The sequence below is a fragment of the Protopterus annectens genome, chromosome 5.part1, assembly GCF_019279795.1.
Source record: "Protopterus annectens isolate FY-2018-M chromosome 5.part1, PAN1.0, whole genome shotgun sequence".
Lineage (NCBI taxonomy): Eukaryota > Metazoa > Chordata > Ceratodontiformes > Protopteridae > Protopterus > Protopterus annectens.
In genome coordinates this window covers 172,642,175-172,667,978 of record NC_056736.1, presented here as the reverse complement: position 1 = coordinate 172,667,978, position 25,804 = coordinate 172,642,175, and positions in this window count along the sequence as shown.

The following is a 25,804-nucleotide window of genomic DNA, read 5'->3' as shown; positions in this document are numbered from 1 at the left end:
ATGTTGATATGTGCCCTGAGGGGAGTGGGTCTGCATCCCCTGGGTGGTTCCACCTGATGGTATTGCTGTAACAGTACACAAGGAGACCCCAGGTTGGCACACACATGTGATGTGGCCAGGTATCCTGGTCAGATGGGTGTGGAGAGGTGGATCAGCTGGCCAATGGAACATATACATGTTATTGTGTCACTGTCATAGTACATATTTTGGTAGTAATAGACTACACAATACCAGTACATGTCCAACAGCATGCATAGAACCCCCCTATAAAACAGACTGTCAGATGTGCAGCAATCTCAGAGCAGCCATACCACTGGCATATTTGTAACCATAGTGGCCCTGACAATGGCATGCAATTGAATAGTCTGTAACAGGCCAGCAATGTTAGTGTCCACACGGCACATGGTTACAATCACAAAGCAAAAGGTGTGGTACACTACACAATCTGTCCAAATGGTAGTTAATCTCTAGCCATACCTAATGAGTTGTGTGTATAGTCTGTTGAAGCTGATATGGTTGGGGGGGGGTGACATTGATGTGTATTATGAACTGCGGTAACCTGCCATATGAGTCTCTCAGGCCTGTTCCCATCCTCATGTTTTTCAGGCATGATGGCACACATCAGGCTGCCGGTGTATTCTGTGGAGGAGAATGATGTAATCATAAGCCACCTGGTTCTGCACTACCAGGTCCTGTTTGGCAGGACAGCACAAGAACAGTAGGAGCGGACTGCCCTGTGGAACAATCTCGTCCACAGGGTCAATGATGTCGGCCTGCATAACCACAGTTATGAGCAGGTCTGACATCATTGCAGTGACCTGTTTGCAATGCCCGTCGGCATGCTGCCACAGTCCGGGGGGATCACCTTGACACAGGGGGCGCCATGCCATCCATCCCTCCCTGACATGTGTGGAAGAGCTCCTGGCCAGCCTCGTGGCACCTGCCCTTCCAGAACACCATCAACCACTGGACCCCTTCACGAAGGTGGGTGTCACCCACACAGCAGCCGAGGAGCATGCAGGTAAAGACACAGGGCACATCAGTAGACCACTGTTGTGTAAATATTCGCAGTGGTACAGGTAGATCATGCATATCTGATATGTCATACAAATATTGTGTTGCTGCATTGTAGTGATAAACAGATGTCGAGATGTGGTAGTATTATGTGAATTTATGGTTGATGTATGGTAGTACTGAACCCAGCCTGTAGCAGTGCCATAGGTGTTGCCACTGACATTGCATCTCTCACCCACCTATGTAGGTCCCTCCAGGGTAACAGCAAGGCAGCAGCCTGAAGCTGGTGAGTATGTCTTATGTTAATGCATGCCAACACACTGGACATGTAATGGTAATATTATATTCCATGCACACATCTAACACACCTACCCTGAATGCATGCTGTACATGTGCATATATTGTTGCTGTGAAATGCATGGTCTCACAGGGGCGTACATGATGGGGTATTGAAAGGGTACGTCACACACCTGCATGACAACTAACATCCTGTCATTGTGGAATGTGTCCACAGGGAGTAACATATTGCTGACAGACATGGCCTACAATAGCGACATGTTCTGGACAACACCAGTATACAGTGCAACACCAGTGTACATACCTGTAGGGCAATGCCAACTGCTGCTGAGATGCACTATGGCATACGGCATTACAGTAGTCCATATTATCAGCTGGGTCTAAGCTGCAACATGTGGTATGCAGTGTATGGGACACTGCAAGCTGACACATATGTGTAGGGCTTACCTGTCATGCATCTGCATAAATGTTGAGGGGGTTCTCAGCATGAAACACCAGTGCACTGCAGCAGGGATCCTAAGGATGGTAGGAATGGCTCTATCTGCATATAGTCAGGTGCAGGACCTGTGGCAGCCATAACCCTACCTACACTGCAATAGTGATGGTATTGTGAGAACACTATGGGATGTGCATATGAGTAGACCTTTCAAACATGCAGAATATGGGGACATGAGTAGGGTAGGCTGAACATACACTGGCAATTGCAGAAGGCCCACGCTAGTATACCCCTGCCATGAGCACTGACTGCTGTAGTACACACAAGAGGTGTGATAAACCATCATGATAAGGGTGTGTGCACATATCCCCACATTGTGTGTATGCATTGCGGTCTGCAGCCACACACCTAACACAATCTGTACACACTGCATGTGAATGTACAGGACATATGTTACATAGCTGGTGTGCGTACAGCTAAGATCTGCAGTGCTGTAGTCCCATGCCAGATCACGGATGTGTGTGTAAAAACAATAAAGGTGTGTACACCCCCGATAGCCATGGCATGCTCTGATGGTCATCAGTGTAAGCATTTCTACAGTGGCCATACATGGTCTGTTGATGTTGGCAGCTGTTAATCAGGCATCCAGGATTCACCAATGACAACAGTCCACATATCATCCCAGGTATGTGTTGCTGAAACACATAGGGGCTGTGAGAGGTACAGCTGGCATAACTGACATGATACTACACATTCCACAATGGGTTGGATAACTGTGAGTTGTGGTGCACAGTACTTGTCAGGGTGAAGAACAGGTACACAGCAATAATGAGTACATGGGTGCAGAGGTATTCAGGGGAAGGGGCATCACCTAGTCATAGCACATGCATCATACACATGTTTACTGCTGCTAGCATGGGGTGAGTATGCTGGACTGCATGCTGTTCTGTACCATATGTTCTGCATGTTGGCAGATGGGTAATTGGAGGACTGTGTGTATGATCATTGTGCAACCTCACCTGTATGTGTGTGTGTGTGTGTGTGTGTGTGTGTGTGTGTGTGTGTGTGTGTGTGTGTGTGTGTGTGTATCCTGGTGGTTAGTTAGTTTGCCTGCAGGGTCACTCTGGCAAAGTGGTGGGAGGTAGATGCATGTATGATGCGTGTGTGCATGTGTGTGTTTGTGTGTGTGCCCATGTATGCACATGTGTGATTGTGGGGTGTTCATATGGCTCTACCCTCCTTTGGGACCATGCAGTACTTGGATATGGAGTGCCACATTGCACACCAGGAATACCTGTCATGTACTCACAGGACAGCAAATAGTATAATATGGCCTGTAGCTTGGATCAGGCATCCAGAGGGAAAGTAGACCCCAGGTACACACTTAATATTGCTGTCAGTGGAATGGACACCTACAGCCCACCTATGCAGGTCTACAGATGCATTGGGGAAGTAATAGTCAACACCAGGGAGTGTATCCACATATTACAGCTGACACATGATGGGCCGACGGAGCAGCATATCCGGCATGTACTGAGCATTACATACACATGACACACCAGTGGAAGCTATTCTGGGTACAACATAGTAGCCCACACATATAGGGGCCATGCACATCATTCCAGCCATACAGAGGGTGCATAACAAATGACAGCATTGAGGCCATGTTACTCCACTACACACAGGTCAGGCAGGTAATGTAGCAGCAGGTCTTATGTTGTGGCCACTTGTGTGGGCATTTAGAGGACTGTGATGTTAATGACTGGTAGCAATGTGTGTATGTTAACAATTGTGATGCAGGATGGGGTAACACATGGACATATACATGGGGCTGTCTGTAAAGCCATGGACAGGTAGGTAGTACGGAGATGTGTGTGTGTGTGTGTGTGTGTGTGTGTGTGTGTGTGTGTGTGTGTGTGTGTGTGTGTGTGTGTGTGTGTACTGTTAAGCAATTCTGTACAGGTTTTAAAGTACGGTTATTGTTTTCCCCCACAGGTGGCGAGGTGGATCCGGGTCCCTCCTACATCCAATCTGATGTAGGTGTCCGTACAAACACAGATGATGATGATGGTAAAGGTAAGGCACAGATGGGGATATCAGGGGCCGACACTGCGCCATTTGACATCCCCCTTTTAGCCACACCACCGCCGCACACAGTTACAGTGCCTATATACAACCCACCACCAGTGGCCATAGCAGAGGGACAGCTGGTATTCAGTGGCAGTGCATGGGAAAGTGTGGTAACCATGCCTACTGTGTCCAGTCACAGCAGGCATAGCCAGATGTCCAGCAGGCTGCCACATAGGCAGATGTCCCAGGGTACTTGTGGTAGTGCCACTGGACATCATGCCCCTGGCATAGACAATATAGCTGCAACCAGCAGAAGCATGTTCCAGGCTGTAATGGTGGTGCAGGCACATATTGAATGTTACACCACACAGGGCCTTAGGCTGCAGAGGGCTGCACTTGCAACTGTAGGTGACAAACTCTGTGAAGTGGCAGCTGCCATCTGTGCTTCTAACGAGCAAGCGGATAGATGGCATGATGAGATGATGGTCCTCATCAGCTGTGGTGAGTCCGTATTTTGACATGCAGTAGAGATACGGCGACGCCTATGTGGATGTGGGCCAGCAACGCCTACAGATGGCACTCAACGTGGGCATGCTAGGACACCAAGGGGCTCCCGCAGTGGCAGTAGCAGCCCCGGCAGTGCGGGGGTGTGTGCTGTCCACACCACATCACAGCAGGCCATGTGCACGTGTTCCTGGCCAGTCCCAGGAGGGATGTGGTACCAGCGGACAAATGTCATCAGCAGGTGAGAGCAGCACTTCAGCGCCTGTACCTGCACGTACCCGCGGAAACCCTGGCAGGCACAGTCCATGTGTCCGTGGCCGGAGGCAGTGAACTGCACACCCTGCCAGGTATGGTCTGCAGCTGTCCATTGAAACCTGTTTAGGGCAGCCACAAGGCAGAACTGTGTGCATGCATCCCCACACACTATGCAAAAACACCTAGGGCAAACTAATACCTACACACATCACATCACCTCAGCCAGCTACCCAGAGTACACCCCTCATCCACACACGTGGTATAAAATGTATGGCCCACCCTCGGCTTCTGGAAGACCAACACCACACCCTGTGCATATGATGATACCTGTGCACCATCCCTGCCATCCATATCATCGATACAGGGACAGGCTGATATGGTTCTGATGTCCACGGTGACTGTACATCAGTGTACCACAGTCCTGCAGTGTAACATGTTGTAGGGTGTAGAGTGTGAGGCATATTTGGCAGGTAGTGTAGCCATCCAACAATGATGCCATCTAGCTGTTAGTAACACTACTTGGTTTTGTTCTCTAAACTGATATGCGATTGTGTTGTAGGTGTACATGTGTCAGCATGAGGATGGTCTGCAGTCATATTGTACAACAGAGTATGGCACTGTGCTGACACCATGGCAGTGACGTATCTGGGGTACAGTCAAACACATTCCACAGTTTACTATAACGGGTATTGACTGTGCCACATGGACAGGTGGCTCGCTGAGGCGTGTATACCCTGCAACCTGATGTAGACCCATCCACATACAAGCACACTGTTACTTGCCAACACTGGGACTGGACCGCTACCTAGCAATGTTGTGATACTAAAGTGTGTGGCCTACATTGCACATACACTCCCTTAACCACTTTGTAGCCAACAGACCTTGTTCTGCCCAGCAACAAAATAAGCAGCCCTTGCAGGCTATGAACTCAGGGCCCTTTACACTGAAGTCACAATACATGACCACTACACCATGACCACTGTGGGGACAGCTGTTGTGTTCCCAATATAGCTGTCATGTCATTAATATGACTGTTGCATCACATATGTTGTTTTATCATAATGTCCACATAGCCGATACATATGGTGGGATACATGTGGGAGGGTATAAGCAACCGTGACGTTTACTCATGACAGGTATATCGTTGTATACATATAGTTGTATAGATGTCTACATGTACATACACAGGTATACACATACATATGTCTGTATACACACCTGTATAGTGCTACATATATATGACCATGTGTTCACCTCTTCATATGTACATATCTATACATATATGTATCTTTACATATGTGTATATATAGGTATACATATATGTACATATAGATATATGTGTATATAGCTATATATGTATGCACATCCTATGTGTACAGATATGCCTAGTTATGTTGGTGTATGTATATATATATATATATATATATATATATATATATATATATATATATATATATATATATATATATATGACTATATGTGCATACATATCTATACCGATATACCTACTGCTGTCGATATATCTGTAGATATCCATGGATATATGTGCATATGTATCACTATCTGTATATGTGTAGACATATATTGCTCTGTATATGTATATATCTGCGTGTGTATATGTATATCTATGTACATTTACATATGTTGATATGTATATGTGTAATTTTATATATATATATTTATATATATATATATATATATATATATATATATATATATATATATATATATATATATATCTGGATGATTATATGTACAGATATTCTAACCATATGTCCTGGACATGGAGTGTAGACCTACCTCAGCCCCTATAGTCCCAACGTCGTAGTGCAAGTGGATGTCAGGTATGTATAGCAGGTATATTGGTAGACTATTGCTAATATAATTGGGATTGTCTTGACAGACATAGTGTGTGTGGGAGGTCACATCTGCTTTCTACTTGTGTGCCATTGGCTACTGACAGACATCCTAAGGACATCCTAGTAAGGTACAACTACTAGCATGTAATGCCCCGGTGGACTGCAGCACAGATATTGGCCAATATATGTGGACATTCTGAATCACTCTTTACAGTCCAGAGGTATGCACAAAACCCCTTAGTGCTAAACAAGTTTACCATGCATGACAATATGGATGTTAACAGCCATATAGATGGGTATAATACATAATGACTGGTATACATATGCCACCAAAGGTTATGCATTCACACACCCCTGTCTGGCCTGACACATAATAACCGCTGGTACAGGGGTGCCATGGCTACATACTACCCACTAAATATTGACATACATCTGTACAGCATCCCACTGCTCTGTCTGACATACATGACTGTTAAGGGAGACCCAGCAGCAGTACATCTAGCAAGCATCTCCACATGACATCTCACTGGATAAGTACACTAAGCTGCTAGACATGTTACAATGCACTGTGCAGGCTACAGGCAGACTGGCTCAACACTGGTCAACGTCTCCTATGGGGGAATGCACATGTACCTGCATATATAGCAGGCTCTACATGCATGTCACAGCACAGGGTAAGATACACCTGTGTGAAGGTGCATAACCATATCCAATGTGAACACAGCCACAGCCACATATGGTAAGCTAGCATAAAAGTACAGTATACGGACTATCTGTTCAACACCATCCTCATATGTGCCACTCACAGACTAACCCTACATATACTGGGCTGCTACACTGTGTGGTCAACTGTCTATCTGTGGTATGGGACAAGTGTGTGTATGGCCCTACAAACATGTAAACCACTACGGTAACATACAGTGGAGCAGCATGTAATATCAGATAGGATGGGACCTATAACAATGACATCTACCACAGTCTGTACACAGGCTAAAGAACATGTTAACAATACACACACTATCAACATTCACCATAGTAACACAGACCTCGGTACTGTACAAATGACCACAGAATGTCCTGGTAATGTCGTCAAATATTACCCGTACTGTACATAACATGTGTAGCAGTTTGATATCTCACTGGCTTGCGATCAGATATGATGACATTAATGATGGTGCACAGCACATATGCACCTCTTAATGCACGGCATATCTACAAAGGTTGACAGAGTTGTGGATAGAAGCACATACACAGGGTCAATATTGACACATTGCTGTGATAACCTCATACATGTAGTGTTGTAACAGTGTCTGTTGCAACATGTGTCCTATGAGGGATATGAAGTCAGTAAATGTCACGGCTTTCACCATCTACAGACTGCAATCCTCACACTACCTTCTGCAGTTCACAGTTACATGCTCTGTGGGTAACACATGACACCAAGGGCACAACACACTGTCCAGTCTGCAGATGACCCTGCAGATGTGAATTCCTCATAAACATAGAACTGACATGGCAGGTATTACAACATCTAGGACAGCCATATCCACACACACATACACACACACACACACACACACACACACACACACACACACACACACACACACACACACACACTGTTAAACCAACATTACTCCACATGCAGTATAGCAGCACTTACAATTTGTAGTCAGGTCAGGCACATCCTCCTCCTGTGTGTTGCCCAGTTTCCACAGTGTATGTTGTTAGAGGTAAATCCACAATCCATCTGAAATGCTGTTCATCAAACAACAGATATAGTTCCTGCCCACAGTGGATGTAAAGGGCCAACACCAGCATGATGTTCTTAGATATTGGAGTGTGTTTCCATGCAATTGGCTATGGGAATGTTACCACAGCTGTTCCACATGCACTCAGCTAGAGGAGGACTGCAATTGGTGCAGAGGCCATCAGCTGATCATGACCATCACTTAAAAACACAAGCTGCTGCCTATCAAAGCAGGTGTACATCCCACATCCACCAGAGAGGGTGTGAGAGGGACAGACAGAGACAAAGTATGTGAGGGAAGGTGTGGGTGAGTAAAACCTAAGCATGTTAGTGTCACACACCTACCTACAGGGTTTCAAACACCTGACTGACTATGCATAACTATCATATGTGTATGCAGTTATTGCATGCGCCACATAGCTTATATGTTGGTGAGCTGTCCAGATGTATATGTGCTGGTTACATCTGCAACACTGTTGTGATACAGTAGGCGTTGCACATGAGCCTGTCCACATGAACAGGTGTCAGCGTCAACACAGCCACACTATCTAAGGGATTCATACACATTGCCGCACTTGGCAGGGTAATAATACACTTCCTAACCAGTTACTTTGCCACAACACAGTAATGCATAGGTATCAATTGGCCCACAGGGGTTATCCAGGGGTTCTGTGGTCAAAGGGTATGTGACAGTATCTGACATTAGAGAGCATACTTCAATATGCCAATAGGGGTGGTACTGGGTGTGAATGTGGTTGGAAGCATCATACACCATACACACAGACACAGGGTGCTAGCACCGGCATGCATGTGTGCATTGCTTCACAGGTGTGTAGTGGTTTATGGTGCCAGATGGCTGTACAAGGCTAGGTGAGGAGTACACCTTGACATCAGGCCACATGAGAATGGTCTGCATTATGACTAAGGGATGTAGTGTCTGGAATGACCCACACAGGTGGACATAGTATTCACCATCTAGTCATCTGGGTTACTATTGTGCATGACCAGTGCTGAGCAATGCTTGTCATGTATGTGTTCTATATGCCATAACATGGACTGTGTTTGGGATGTGCACATGTCCCACATTCATGTACAGTGGCATGTGTACAGTGGCATGTGGAAGTGTACCTGGCTTGTCTGGCCCATGTTGTGTACACAGAATGTTATCATCAGATGTGACAGTCCCGGCCTCACGTGGCGGGGCCAGGTACTAGACAGCAGGTTGACCCTGCAACTACATTGATAGCATGCTACAGGTATTCCCCAGTGTCAGTGGCATCTGTCCATACTGGACATGTGTGTAAGGCATGGTATGTCCTTTGTGGATCACATTTGATGGAACCACAGTTGTTGCAGGCATCCAGTGGGGAACATACTGAAGGCACACTGTCTGCAGTTATGTGCCTATCGTACTAATGGACAGAGTTTCATGCCCTCTGTAGGCCACTGCATTCACTCCATAGTTACTATCAGTCACCAATATGCAGTGTACTACACACATATTGGCTGTTGCCTCGGCATGTGTGTGTGTGTATGAGACATGGGTTGAGAATGTGCTCTGGGTAATACTGGGGTTGCTAACTGTGATTGCCTGGCCTTGATATCACATGTATGGATATGGATATGTACCCCAACCCCTCGGCTATTTCACAGCTGTTATCCCTGTACAGTGGACATTGTGATATGTACTAGAGCCACCATATAAGAAAATTGCAAAACCCACTACACATTGAGCCCAGGTACCACACGCATACACCTCCACACAGGATATGAGGTACAAACACACATGCACATACACCTGTCATGTTCGGGAGTAGAAACCCTACCTAATTAGTTTATTACACTACAACACTATGCAGTTATAGTACGTGCCACGGTGATTACTGCAGTACTTTTTCCCCAAAGGTGTATATCACATTGGCTGACATCAGCAGGATTGCCAAAGTAGGGCATTTGACATGTACTGAGTGTGACTAGCCTAAAATGCATTGCTCTCTACACAGACAGTGGAACACACAAAAAACATCCACAACCAACATGTGTGGGTATAGAACCCCTGAAAGACGTCTATAACACACTACAGTATGGAGCTGTTATAGGACACACCCCTGGGATTACTAGAGGACTCCTTCCCCAAATGTGTATAACACATTGGCTGACATCAGCGGGTTGCTAAAGTACAGCATTTTAAATGCATTGAGTGTGACTAGTCTCTAATGTATAGCTCCCTACACAGACATTGAAACACACACAAAACATCCAAAACTGCCATGGGTGGGTATAGAACCCTAGCAGAGTTGTGAATCACACTACAGCAGTATGCAGTTATGGCATGCACTACAGAGATTAGTGGGCTGCAATTTTCCCAGAGGTGTATTACTAGGTGGATGACATCAGCAGCCTTGCAAAGGTCGAGCATTTGAATTGTAGGGAGTGTGACTAGCCTAAAAAGTATGGCTTTCTAGATAGACAGACAAACGCACACACAATTGCCATGGCTAGAAATAGAACTCCTACCTACTTAGTATATCGCACTACAGAGGTATGCAGTTACAGGACATGCTACAGAGATCACTGGGCTATAGCTTCCCAGAGGTCTATTACTAGGTGGATGACATCAGCAGCCTCACAATGGTTGAGCATTTGAATTGTAGGGAGTGTGACTAGCCTAAAAAGCATTGCTCTGTACACAGGCAGACACACACAGTTGCCATGTCTGGGACTAGAACTCCTATCTAACTAGTTCTTCACACTACAGCAGTACACAGTTACAGGATGCACTATAGAGATTAGTGGGCTATAATCATCCCAGAGGTGTATTACTAGGTGGATGACATCAGCAGCCTTGCAAAGGTTGAGCATTTGAATTTTAGGGTGTATGACTAGCCTAAAAAGCATTGTTCTCTACACAGACAGACTGACAGACAGTTTCCACATCTGGGAATAGAACTCTTACTGAACTAGTTTGTCACACAACAGTGGTACGCAGTTACAGGACATGCTATGGAGATTACTGGGCTGCAGCTTTCCAGAGGTGTATTACTAGGTGAATGACATCAGCAGCCTTGCAAAGGTTGAGCATTTGAATTGTAGGGAGTGTGACTAGCCTAAAAAGCACAGCTCTCTACACAGACAGACACACACGCTTGCTATGTCTGGGAATAGAACACCTACCTAACTACTTTATCACACAACAGCAGTACACAGTTTTGGGATGCGCTTTAGAGATTACTAGGTTACAACCTTCCCAGAGGTGTATTTTTAGGTGGATGACATCAGCAGTCTTTGCAAGGTTGGGCATTTAAATTGTTGGGAGTGTGACTACCCTTAAAAGCATTGCTCTCTACACAGTCAGACAGACATGCACACAAACAGTTGCTAAGTCTGGGATCAGAACTCCTACCTAACTAGCTTATCATACTACAGCAGTGTACAGTTATGGCACATGCCACAGAGATTACTAGGCTACAATTTTCCCAAAGGTGTATTTCACATTGGATGACCTCAGCAGGCTTGTCATAGTAGGGCTATGGGGAGGGCAGTGTGTTTGCATGAGCCATTACCCATTCATCTAGGGGTTGACACACCACATGCAGGCACACACAGGGTCATATTTCACTGGTACGTGTATACAGTTGCTAGATAACTACTTCCTTATGCAGCCATGTTGCACAGCTGGCATGTACACCACATGGTCTGTAATGCTGACAGATACTGGCGGCTAGTATCTGCAGTGAGTGCCATCTGCACCTCATGTGTTTGCGGCCTTTTGGCTGTGTGCTGGGTGGGACAAGTCTGGATGGCTCCTTGTCACAGTCACCCTCTTCCACACATCTATGTCTGTCTACCTATGGCTTATTATAGTGTGTTGTCCTTACATATATGTCTGTATTCCTATCCACTCTGTGTGCAAGGCATGAGCGGTTAATACTGATGAGTGCCTGCACTAACAACTGCGACTGTCAGATATGTCTGGTCCAGTGGTGTTTGCAGACATGGCCTTCATGTGTTCAAGTGTATGAGCATGCCCAGAATGGCCATCTGTATTGCATGTGTGGGTCAAGTCCAGGTATTTTGTACTGTAGTGCTGACCTTTGTGTTGTACACAGACAGGTAGCATGCTGTCTCTGCTGGGTATCCATCGATCATTTGGCTTTGACTGTTACTACATTTCTGCATAGCGGGGGGCGGGGGCACACCTGACTGTTTCTACATTTCTACACAGGATTGGGGGTGGAACACATGACTGTTACTATATGTCTACGTAGGATGGGGGGGGGCACCTGACATTTATACACATTTGCTAGGACTGCACTGGTATGTCAGGTACGCCATTTCAGTCTGTAGTCTTACTTTTCATGCTGGCTAGAGGCATAGTAGTGTACTACAGATCGTGGCTTTGGTTACCCTACATATTATTGTCTGACTTCCTACCCTTCAGAACTAACATCCCACTGCTTGCCCTGCTATGGTCTGTCTGTGTAGGCCTGGGGGGGGGGGTTAACCATAGCCATATCATTCTGGGGCCATGGCCAGGCTTTGTTTGGGTTTGTCTACACCTGTCCTGCCGGCTGAGACTGTTGTTGGATATGTGAACCGTCCTGACTGGCATGTGTGGGTCATATGGAATCACATGTCACTCAGCACATTTCCTGCAGTGGGTTTTGTCACCCTGTGTAGTACTGGCTACTATGGTGACTCCAGTATGTATTACAGATGTCATGGTGCCATTATGGGTGTATACTGTCTGCTTCCATAACATTCAGCCACTCATTTCCCTTGCATGCTCACATCCATACTATAGCTACAGGTATCGACACATTCTTCTCCATTTGGCAATTGGTAAGTTGATTGACTTACCTTGTGGGTGTGCCAGACTTACCGATGGTGCTGGTGGCTGCCTATGTCGGATGCATATAGTACACTCCCTATACATGGTTGAGCACAGGTAGTGTCATGTTTGGCATCCCTTTTACTGTATGTGCGAGTCAGAGAGCGGTGTCATTCCCTGGGTCCCCACTGTGTCAGTGCATGTGCCATGCATTGCCTCTTTGCCATGGCCAGGGCATAAGGGGCACGCCTCCTTCTACCTACTGGGGCAAGCTCAGGTTGTTCCTCCTCCGGGTCACTCTGTGCCTGTGCAGGCCTTGGCATTGGTGGGGGGCTGAGTGGCCCTGCTCCATGCTGTTCCTGCTGCAGCTGTTTCTGAAGGATCATATTGTGTAACATAGCACATACCATAAAAATTTGGCTACATGTAGCTGGTGAATACTGCAAGGCTCCACTGGATGTGTCCAGACACTGGAACCGTGACCTGAGCATCCCAAACACATGCTCTATTATATGTCTGGTCTGTGCGTGTGCCTCATTATGGTGTTCTTGTTCAGGTGTGTGTGCATTTCTGATGAGTGTCATCAGCCACAGCTCCAGTGTGTACCCAGCATCCCCCACTAGGTGACCGTAGGGGATGTCCCCATTAGCAAATCTCTGGTACAGCTGCGTCAGATGCCATATGTGGGAATCGTGATAGCTTCCAGGGAAGCCAGAACACGCATTCGTTATAATGCCCTGGGCATCACATATGACCTGGCAGTTGATGAACGGGATGCCCCTGCAGTTAATTTAGGCCCTACCCTGTTCACCGGGTGGTGCTTTGATGCATATGTGCATGCATTCTATAGCACTCACTACCCCGGGGTATTCTGCTATTTATTGGAAGAGACGCATATTGCTGGTCAACACCTCATGGTTATTCAGGAAATATATGTGCTCACTGGCATGTGCTGACATGGCATCCAGGAACTGGTGGAATACTCTGGATGCTGATGCCTGTGAGATCCCCATGCCATCCCCAGTTGTGCTTTGGGAGGTACCTGTGGCTAGTATACCTAGTCCTAAACATACATTGGTATCCACTGAGATGGGTTCCCCTCAGTCAGTTTGGTGTGACAGGTGTGGCCGGCAGAGCTCAACACAATGCTGTAGGAGGTCTCTGTCCACCCTATAGCGCTCCACTAGCTCCAGCTCATGTAGCCCCTGGTAGGTTACCCTGGGTCTGTAGACTCTTCTCCGTCTCCTCACTGTGGGTTGTTCGGCAGCATTCACATCCTCACCACCCTCAGCCTCTTGCACATGTTGTTCTATGTTGCCTACTGCAGCCCTTCTCATTTTGTAGGTTTGTTAGTTAAAATTTCCCCACCTGTATGCACCGCTGGTGTAGAGTGTGGGAAAAACCGGAGGGTAAGGTGTTTGCTTAGTTTATAGTAGTGTTCTGGGCTGGGCTGGTCTGATGCCTGTATAATTGGCTGATTCTGATACATTTCACCTGCCAGCTAAGCTAGTTCTCCTTGATTACCTTCCTACTGCTGTTTTCCCTTCCCATTGCCTTCCTGTTTAAGCCCATGTGTGTGCGTGCCGTGCAAACAGAGTGCTCAAATGTGCACACTGCTGATATTTCCTGATTTAACGTCTTTTTTTCTTCCTGTACAACCCGGTGTGTGGCGTGCACACCCGCGTATTCTTTGCAAAGACTGCTAGGCAGGTTTAGGCACACCCCCATGCTTAGCTGTGCTAAGTTAGGAGCAACCCAGAGCCACAGGGCTCCAATCCACTTACAGTATGCCTGACACCCCCCATGATGTCACCTACCTCCTAGGCTTGCACCAGGCTATTCCTACTCTTTAATTCCAAACACCTCCACAACTCCACAAAAAAAATTTTGTAACAAAACACAAGTCCAAGCACTTTACTAGTATTTTCCTTTATTAACAATGCGATCTGGTACCTCGGCCTTTCGCCTTCAAGGGATCACAAAAAGTGTATGCTTTAAGCACATTTATATACACTTTACAAAGCAATTAACACAAACAACTTAATCAATTCATTCAATTATTCAATAAACATTTCAACCCCATTTTACATATTAAATTTAAACATTTTTATCCAAAATTTTAAATATATCTATCTAAATCCATATATTAATATCTATTTTGTTTCAATTATCTATACATTTCTTTTAACAATTATAAATACACACAACTATTTAAATTGCTAAAATATAAATAATACATTAATTTAAATACAAAAATTAATTTCATTAACTTATATCAAATTACATTAGACTAAATAGCCAGTTCCAAATTAAGTCCAAAGGGCTTTAAAGTTTTAAATTTCAAGATCATTTTGTCTCTAATTCCAATAATTTTTGAGAGTAATCACTCCCTCCCATGGAAAAAGGTTTACCCAAAACACAGAACTTTAAACTACTAGGAGAGCCTCCATGTTTTCCAAGGAAATGCTGTGCCACAGGACTTACTTCACTACAATTTCTAATGTCTCTTAAGTGTTCTAAAAAACGAATTCTAACCATTCTTTTTGTTTGCCCAATGTACCAAACATCTTTACAAGAACAACATAAAACATAAACTACACCCACCGACCTGAAGTTGAAGTAAAATTTGGGATTAACAGAAATATCATTGATACTCTCCACATTCATTACCCTATTACACAAGCTACAGTGTCCACACTGAAATGTACCTGGAATAGAATTCTTAATTTCATTCCCTTTCATAAAATTATAATTTAATAACTCTTTTATACTCTTTCCCCTTTTATAAGAAAAAGTAATATATTCGGGGAACAAATGGCCAATTTTATCATCCTCTTTAATTAAATACCAATATTTCATCATTATTCTCCTTAATTTTTCTGAAAATGAGGTCTAATGTAATTTGATATAAGTTAATGAAATTAATTTTTGTATTTAAATTAATGTATTATTTATATTTTAGCAATTTAAATAGTTGTGTGTATTTATAATTGTTAAAAGAAATGTATAGATAATTGAAACAAAATAGATATTAATATGTGGATTTAGATAGATATATTTAAAATTTTGGATAAAAATGTTTAAATGTAAAATGGGGATGAAATGTTTATTGAATAATTGAATGAATTGATTAAGTTGTTTGTGTTAATTGCTTTGTAAAGTGTATATAAATGTGCTTAAAGCATACACTTTTTGTGATCCCTTGAAGGCGAAAGGCCGAGGTACCAGATCGCATTGTTAATAAAGGAAAATACTAGTAAAGTGCTTGGAGTTGTGTTTTATTCCTACTCTTTCACTGTTGGGACCTGGCTCTCATCCTGGGGAAAACTGGATTCACTATCCTTCCCCTCATTTGCATAGGATTGCCTGCTAATGCATAGTTACATGCCTCACACTGAGCCTCCCCCTTAGCAACCACTACTCACTGCCCAGGTTGTCTTCTGGCTGCCATTGACTTGCATGGCCGAATACTGATTTTAGTTAGAATGCTTAATTTAGGTTCATTTTGCTATTTTCCATCAACTCCTGTTTGCGCGCCACTGCCCTACGCTTAAACATCCGAGATCCACTAAAGAAAAATAAAAGTTGATTTTTTTTTCATTTTTGTATTGTTTGCAATGCCAATGGCCTTATACTTGGCCATTGGCATGTTTACTACATGATATGCAGCCTTTATTTGGAGCTGTCTGAGATCCATTTTGGATTTTGTAGAAATGTACTCGGTTACTAACTGAGTACAGTTCTGCTGATTGTACTAGTCCTGCACGGACAGTCGTATGCTTTCAGGTTCACAAAATCACCTCATTTGCATGGATTTCTCCTGCGAATGGGGTAATTTGCATACAAGGGCTTCGCCCATGCAAGATTAGTGCAGGACCACTCGTGCACTCCCCTGCAGGCTGTTCCTGGATCGCACAGAAGACATATTGCCTGCTTGAGCTCCTGCACCGATCTTGCACACCATGCAAGCTTTTGAAAATCCGGGGGAGTGTATTGTATGTAGTAGAGAGAAATATAACATTGCAAAAGATACTGTAATATTACGTGTGACTTCTAGCAATTAAAATAATGAAAAGAAGCATCGACTTAACTATGGAAATGTTAGAAAGAGAAGAAGGCAGTTGATAATATAGTAGTATATGCTAGCAGTATAGCAACTTTGAATGTAATATGACATTTAGGATTCAGCAGTAATGTAATTAGGGAAGTGAGAAGGATTGGGGCTACTTGGACTGTTTATAATGAGTATTAGGTTTAAATAGATGATGAGTGAGACTGGTGAAACTGTGACGGGGGGCAGTGAAATAGTAGCTGATCTGTTTAGACAGAAAAAGCGAATGAATCTTGTTGCTACTTGTGGTTTAGTTTGTAATCTTCTGGCCTGATAGAGAAAAAGGGATCAAATGTCAAACACAGTTTTCTTCAATAAAATCTATGGTTTCTCCTGATGTTATTTAATAGTTTGTAAGTCGCTTATTTTTTTAAGCATTAAGTACACATTATTTTCATAATTACTAACAAGTAATGAACAATATCTCCATTACAGTGTGATATAAACTGAGAATGATAATGAATTTCCCAGTATCCCTCCTTGGTATTTCACACCATATCCCTGAGTTGCATGCAATGTGTCTCAGTTCTGAAAGATGAATATAAATATGAGCATTTGAATAAGTGCAACCAGTGATTAATTTCTCCACTGCAGGACATCCTAGATTATCAATTTTAGATTTAGATTTATTGTTAACTGTTTGCTGCTTCTAATATTTAGTAAAAGAAGCTAGACCCAAAAAAGGTCTGAGCATTTATAAGCAGTCATGAGTGTTAACTATAAATATACAAAAAAAGGTGCTATTGGCTTGAATGAGTTAAAATGGTGTAATGAATGTAATGTTTGAGTTTTCATGTGTTTATGAAGTTTTTTTCAAGTAAAATGGCAGCTAAATATTGTTCTTTTAAGGGGCAGGTGTAAGCAATGGAAAGTTGTCTGTGTGTAGGTATGCGGATCTTTATTTTTTTATTATTTGTTGGCAGGTTAGTCTCACTGGGTTATTGGCATCTTTTCAAGTGAGACCCTGGTGAATTTTCCCATGTTTTTATGATGGTGTATCAGTGATTTTGTGTGTGTTATTTTATCAGTGTACCAGCCAAGTAATTTTTCACTTTTTCTTGAACATGTGAAAGAAAGAAGCCACTCACCTCAGTAAAGGGTCTGCTAGTCAAGAAGTCTTTAAACAACAGTGAACTTCAGTGCTGATGTCAGAGTCTAGAAGGTGGACTAGTAATACCTAGTGGTATACCATGTCTAAAGCATGGGTCAAGTCAATGAAAATGACACCAGTAAGACTTACTTTATCCCTGTTGGTGATCATGCCCTCAGAGTCTGGAAGCCATGTTGTGTGTTGGAGAGCACATTTTTTTTCATCAATAACGTAAGCCAGTTGTTAGTTTTTCGAGTATTTTACTGAGGGTAGAAAGTATGGATATAGGGCAGTAGTGACTGGTTGAGTAGGGTTTTGGATATTTAGGAGCAGGTCTAAGGAAGGCTGACTTCCAGATTGTGGACAAGGTGTTAGTTGTGAGTCAAAAGTTAAATATAATGCTTTAGGTGGGTTACAGTGTAATCTCTAAAGTGATAAATAAATAAACCAAAGTCACAAGTTGTCTGTTTCAGAGACTCTGTTTCAGAGAGAGAGAGAGAGAGTCATATAGGATTTTTTAATGTAATGATCCATTTGCTTGACAGTGGTTTTAGTAAAGTAGAAGAGAAGAAGGTACATGGTGATGGAGGGGGTCTATTCAGGAAGGACAGGCAGGAATGTTATTTTTTGAGGCATTTTAGCAGGATTCTTTCAGGAAGCCAGAAAGTGTGAAAATGCTTGCATGAAAAATAATTTGTCCTTGTGAGGAAAGTTCCTTTGGAGGAGTTCATAGGATCATAGGAGATTACTAGGCTATCGACCCGGCCATCATTTCAAGCCTAGCTATTTCATCCCAATGTAATACCATAGACATGCTAGTCAGTACTCAAGATTGCATTTAGTAATGACTGACCAAGTCCAGGAGGGCTGTGGGCACTATCCCTATTAAGAATTTACAGTGACCCATGTACATGTCCAGGTTCTTCTTGAACAATGTCACATAGGTGCTCTGTTTCACATGAATTGGTAGCCTATTCTAAAGATGCGTCAGACAATGGGTGGCAAATCCTTCACTCCAGCATGACCTATTTAAGCTGCAGGCCTTATTTAGGTGCCTAGAATGGGTAGCTCTAGTACCGTTTGATTTACAGATATGCAACACATTCATTAAGATGGGTCTGAGATTACTCTGTAAGCCAGGCATAAATCTCCCCTAAGAAGTCTATGTGATACAGAGTATAGTGACAGGGACTTTAGCTGGTCTGTGTAAGGCACATGCTGGAGTCCCTTGATCTTCTTTGTTAGAAGCCCTTGAGGCCTGTCCAATTGCTGATTGTACTTTGTGTGGTATATGCTGAATGAGGAGTTATACTCAATTATTGGCCAGATTAGTGCCAAGTATAGAGGAGTAATAACCTCATTTGATCTCAAGGTGATGCCTTTACTAATCAAGTTTGTTATGTAGAAAGCATTCCTTACTACAGTAGACACATGTTGGTCAAAGTTAAGATAACAGTCAACTTGTGATCCCAGATCTCTTACCACTTTGCAGGTATTTAGGGTATTGTTGTTGATTTGATAATGTGAAGGGACATTGTTTGTGCCAAAGGTAATGATGATGTATTTCTTTGCCTTCAATTTGAGACCATGGCTAAGACACAAGTCATTGGTCTGCTTAAGACCCTCCTGTAGTATACTGACATCATTTGGGGATTCAGTAATTGCACCCAGTTTGCAGTTGTCCACAAACGTGGTCAGCCACAACCCCTTAGTTTTGACCTGAACTTCTGAGAAGTATATACCAAACAGTATGGGGCCCAGTACTGACCCCTGTGACACCATGCTGGTGACAGGTATGCTGGTTGATGTGGAGTTCCCCACTTAAATAGGATGTGCCCGGTTTGTGAGCCAGATGGCAACCCATCTTACAACAAAGGGGTTTACATTCAGATTGCTAAGTTTATCAGTAATGCCTGAGTGTGGGATTGTGTCAAAAGCCTTTGCCAAGTCAAGGTATGATGTGTGCACAGATTTACCCTTGTCAATGTCCCTGGTCACATTTCTGAAGAAATCCACCAGATTTAACAGGGAGGATCTGGCCTTGGCAAAGCCGAATTGGGTTGGATACAGGGTTTGGAGTTTGCCTATGTCTTTATTTATGAGGTCCATAATGATACATTCCATGGCCTTACAGATGAGGCTGTTCAGGTTTATGGATCTGTAATTCCCTGGGTCTGTTGCTAGACCATCTTTGTGGAGGGGAATAACTGTTGCTGTTCTCTATTCTGCAGGAACAAACCTATGGTTAAACTATGATTGAAAAGGGTATTTAATGAGGTCTATATTATAACATCGAAGTCTAACAACTTTGAATGTTATAATATTGAACCCAGTAGAGCAAACGCTGGAAATAGCAAAGCTGCAGAACACCGAATACTTTCCTAGGGAAAGTATTCAGTGGGCCGTTTCTGCAGCTTTGCTATTTCCTCAACTGTGGAGCGAAGGTTACGGACCGTGTTAAGGTAAGTGTGCGAAAGAAGGTGAGTGTGAGATTGGGTGTGGGTTATGTGAGTTAAGGTTAGGGCGTGAGTCAGGTAAGTGTACGATTGTGTGGACGTGAGTGTTAGGGTGGGGTAGGTGAGTTAGGGTTAGGGAGCGAGTAAGGAGAGTGTGCGATAGTGATGGACCTTAGGGTTAGGGTTGGGTTAAGGTAAGTGGATAGCTAATTGTGTATGTATGGCTTAGTGTAGAGTTTTGTGAAGTGTGTGTGTGTGTGTGTGTGTGTGTGTGTGTGTGTGTGTGTGTGTGTGTGTGTGTGTGGATTATTTATTTTGGTGTGCTTGTGCTGTGTGTATGTTTGTCGGAACAGCAAATTTTTTCTCTGGGAAAATATTCGCTATTCTGACTGTTCGGTATTCTGGTGTTTCGCTCTACTGGGGTCGATATTATAACATTCAAAGTTATAAGACTTTGATGTTATGATATAGACCCATTTAATGGTGATGCTACTTCATGTCTTAGCCTGTTTAGAAGACAGCCTGGGATGTCATCTGGTCCCATAGAGGCTGTGTTTTTTGCCTTGGACAAGGCTATGATGACCTGCTCTTCAGATATGTAGGGTGGGGAGTAGTTTGGGGGAAGATTTGTGATAAGTTTGTATGGGATAAGGGAGTGAAATTTTCACCAAACCTAACTGCTAGCAGGTTTGCTACTTCTGTGGGGTCAGTGTCTGTGATACCATTAGTAACTAGATTTGCACATGCTTGGCTTTTACCTTTTAGGCTATGTACATAGCTGTGAAAAGCTTTATGGTTATCCATGGCTGTGTTTGCTAAGGTCTTCTCAAAGAAGCCCATAGAGGATTTGACAAGTTCTCTTATGTGCCTGTTGAGGCTGAGGAGGGTGATTTTCCATTGTTGCAGCCTCGACTTTCTTTTCTTGGAAAGCAATGTTTTGCATTTATTGTAAAGTTTGTTGACGCAGGTCCACCATGGTGACTTCTTTTTACTTGGGGCTCTGACTTTGATTATTTCTGATACAGCCGAGTCTATGCACTTATGCAAGTGATTCTATGTGGATTTAGTGTAAACTTTGGTGTAGTTACTACTTCCAGCTGGGAGTGAGGCTTGGAATCCATTTATACCTTCACCTAGGAGGGTATAGTTTGCCTTGGTGAAGGTTTTTAGTCTGATTTCACCCTTTATGAGTTCTGGTGTTAGTGCCAGCTCAAAGATGACTGATTTATGGTCAGATTTAACTAATGAGGGTCTGACAGTTGTGGCAGTGCTTCTGTTTGACATGTTAGTGAGGATCAGCTGTAGTTCATTTGTTCCTCTTGTCAGGGTATGAACAATTTGTTCCAGGGCATTTGAGTTAACAAAAGTCAAGGAACTTTTGCACTAATGAGTTAAGGCTGGTGTAGGTTTCCCAGCTGATAGTGGGATAAATGAATTCCCCCATAATCAGAGTGTTCGATAATATTTGGATTGTCTCCAGTTTGGTCAAGTAGGCTTTATACGTGTCATGACCCAATGAGGGGGATCTATAACTGGCTATGACTTGAATGGGGGTTTTACCCACCATAACCTGGACTTGGAGTAACTCCATGGAGTTGTCCAGTTTAACTAGACAGGAGGTGAATTTATCTCTACTATAGATAGAAACACCACCTCTTTTGGTTCTCACACATTCATTTTGCAGTCTGAAGGTATGGAAGGCATTGCAGCCTTGCATGGCTGGGATACTCTCTGAGGCCTTGAACCAGGTTTCTGTGACTGTACAAACATCCACATCTTCCAGTGATAGAAGTGCTTCCAGGGTGTGCAGTTTTTGAATTAAGCTCCTAGCATTTAGAAACATGACCATTATTTTGTTATGATTGGCCAGTTTCACACCGGTAAGTTTGTTTTCAGGTCCTTGCCTAAAAAAGGCACTATGGGGGAGGCAAGAACCTTTACCAGCAACTGAAAGCCTAGTGGTGCCAAGTGCAAACCCTCTCTGGCAAAGCAGCGAGGTTTATCATCTATCGCTTCCCAGGTTGACAGGAACTGGATCCCCTTTGAATAACACCAAAAACTAAGCCAATTATTGAAATCAATTATTTTTTTGTTTATACTGTTCTGCAAATTATGTTATTTACTTCACACCAGAGAGTGCAGGAGTATGGCTTGTTTGGATTTAACATATTTAGTTTTGTGCCTACAGATTGCTTACTTGGCGATATTCCATAATTTAGTGCAATGTTGCTATTTGTAGTCGGGGGATCTTTTTTTCCGTCCTGGTTTCATCTTAGATCTGCATTACCTAGATATTAATGTGATATATCACACTATGGAAAAGAGTTCTTACTTGCATTGCCTCCTGGTTTATCTAGTATTTAGTTATAAGAATGGACCTAAAATTAGCTATATGTTTTAAAAATTAGTTTGAATCCCACTACTACTAGTTGCTTACTGCATGATTCTGAAAAAGTCACTGCACTGATATTGTATTTGTTGATCAGCCCTTAACCAGTAAAATGACTTTGATCAATCTTATTTTTATACAAGAAGAAACAATAACATACCTCAAAATGTCATATGCTTTTACTGATTTGATAATGATAAGCAAAACAATTTATTTTTCATTTTCTTATTTATTCTAGATGATTTGAAATTGACTGGGTCAATACAGGTGTCATTCTGCATGAACAGACAGCAAACAGTAGTACGAATAATGAGTTATTATGTAGAATACAAACACTGTATGGTAGGGTTATGTCTTCTATTGCTAGTTTATTTGAGTTGTGCCCACAGTCTTAGCTCTGCATATTACAGGCTATACCAAATGTTCTCATTAATAGTCACTTGTTTTATCTTTAACTCTGTTTTGTCCCACTTAATGATCTTCATCAACATATCAGGCCTTTATGTGATGACCCACTGTCATCGTAAATGGAAGACATGACGAGTAATGTAACCTCTCACACATAGCTATCAGAAAGTATATTTATGGGATTCTTTCCTTCAGCATTACAGTACTGACCATGTCACAATAACAAAACTCTCAAAATAAGATGGGTTTAAATCTCCTGTGTGATTAATTTAGGAGTTAAACATTCCACAGGCTAAATCATATGCATATATGATTTTCATCTCAAATGAAATACTTAGAAAATATATATCTTTGGAAATGTTAACTGGCGTATTTGAAATACATACATTTCTGTATTCCATTCAGGCAACATGATCAGAAATACATTGCAGTTTACATCAGTCAGAGTAAGTCATGGTGTTGTCCTTTAGCAGTACTTTATAGCCTACAGAAGGTTTAGCTCTATAAGTATCCTAATCTTTTTTCACTCTTTCATTCCACACTGATACAATCAAATTTTTATCTGAAATAAATTCACCAGAAAAATGGATTTGTCAGTGTTGCAGTGCTCTCCCTTAGGTGAGATGTTTTATTTAGAGGCAGAAAGAATAAGATGCATATCACTGCAGGCTGAGGCTTTAAATATTACTTAAAAGTGAGTTTCAAAATGTGATGATGATAAAATTTCCACTTGTATTTAAAATTAAGTGGTTAGTAAAATATCAAGTTAAATATTCAGGAGATACAATGAAAAATATTCACTTGCTTCTGTATGTCACTCAAATGATATAAAAAATATAAGTAGATCTTATCTCCTGCCCAGAAAATCACTTTTCTATGTTACATTTGTAAGAAAAAGTATTAATACAACTTTTCTGCATGCTTTAAAGGAACTGTATAATGCTGTCAGAAAGAAAACTTAGCTATGTTTTACATGAAATGCAACATGGAACAGAAACTATGTAAACAAATGTACCTTTCAGAAAGACTATAACTATGTTTAAACTCTTACAGATATACTATTACCAACCATCCATGCTGATATAAGGAAACCAATGAAGAAAAAAGGTATTGACTAGTAAAGAAATCATTGTCAGAGATAATGGTACACATCTTTTTAAACAAGCAATTATTGAGTTTTGCATCACAAAATGCTGTGTACCCCTCCTTCATGGAGGTGTGCTGTCTGTACAACTCATGGAAGAAATATATTTAATACCTGGCTCTGGGGCTCCCAACATCATTTCAATGAGGCAGCTACTGGGATTCACATTAGAGCTTACCCATGACCAAATCAGAAAATATTGTCACTTACAAAAGAAAGATAAAAATAGAGAGACAAAGAGAAAAAACACAAGTTTAAATTTACCAGCAGGGTTTGTTGAAGAAGAGTGCAGACTGGGAAAGTGAGGAACCTGTTGGCCTTGCTTTTCATGGTCTTTGTTTTTTTGTGTATCTCCTTAAAGGTAGGTGGGGGGAGTAATTGGGTTTCTTATTGAGATTTTTTTATTTTTATTTTGAGATTAGCAAGATCGGTATAGGAGCTCCAGCAGGCAATATATCTGCCATGTGATCCAGGATCAGCCTGCAGGGGCATGCAGGAGTGCCCTGCACTAATCCTGCATGGACTAAGCCCCTGTATGCAAATCACCCCATTTGCAGGAGGAATCTATGCAAATGAGGTGATTTAGCAATCCAGGAAGCTTGCAACCAGCCCTCCAGGACTAGTGGAATCTGCAGAAATGTACTTGGTTAGTAACCGAGTACATTTCTGCAAAATCCAAAGCAGAGCTGTGACAGCTCCAGATAATAGGTTCATAGGTAGGTACTAGGCTATCGGCCCAAGGGCCTATGCAAGCCAAGCCAACAAGGTTCCCTGGCTTACACCACCCAAGAAAGTTATTTTCCTGTGCCACTGACGAGCAGAGACACAGAAGTGATGAAGTGATCCCTGGGGTGTATTTCCTATTTCCCATCCACTCATCAAGATTTTTCTTGAAGACTGCTAATGAAGAACTTTGCTTGACATAGATGGGTAGCCTGTTCCAGAGTATGGGAAGTCTCTGGGATAAGAATCTATCCCTCCAGCATGTCCTGTTTATTGTGGTGACAAGGTTTAGGTCCCTAGAGCATGTAGCTCAGAGGGATTGGGATTTCTTTAGGTGTAGCATGTCCAACAGCTATGGGTTTGACATAGCTTTATATGTTAGGCAGAGATCACCTCTGAGTAGCCGATATGCTACGGAGTAAAGCTGGAGTTTTTTGAGGCGGTCAGTGTAGGGCATTTGTTTGAGT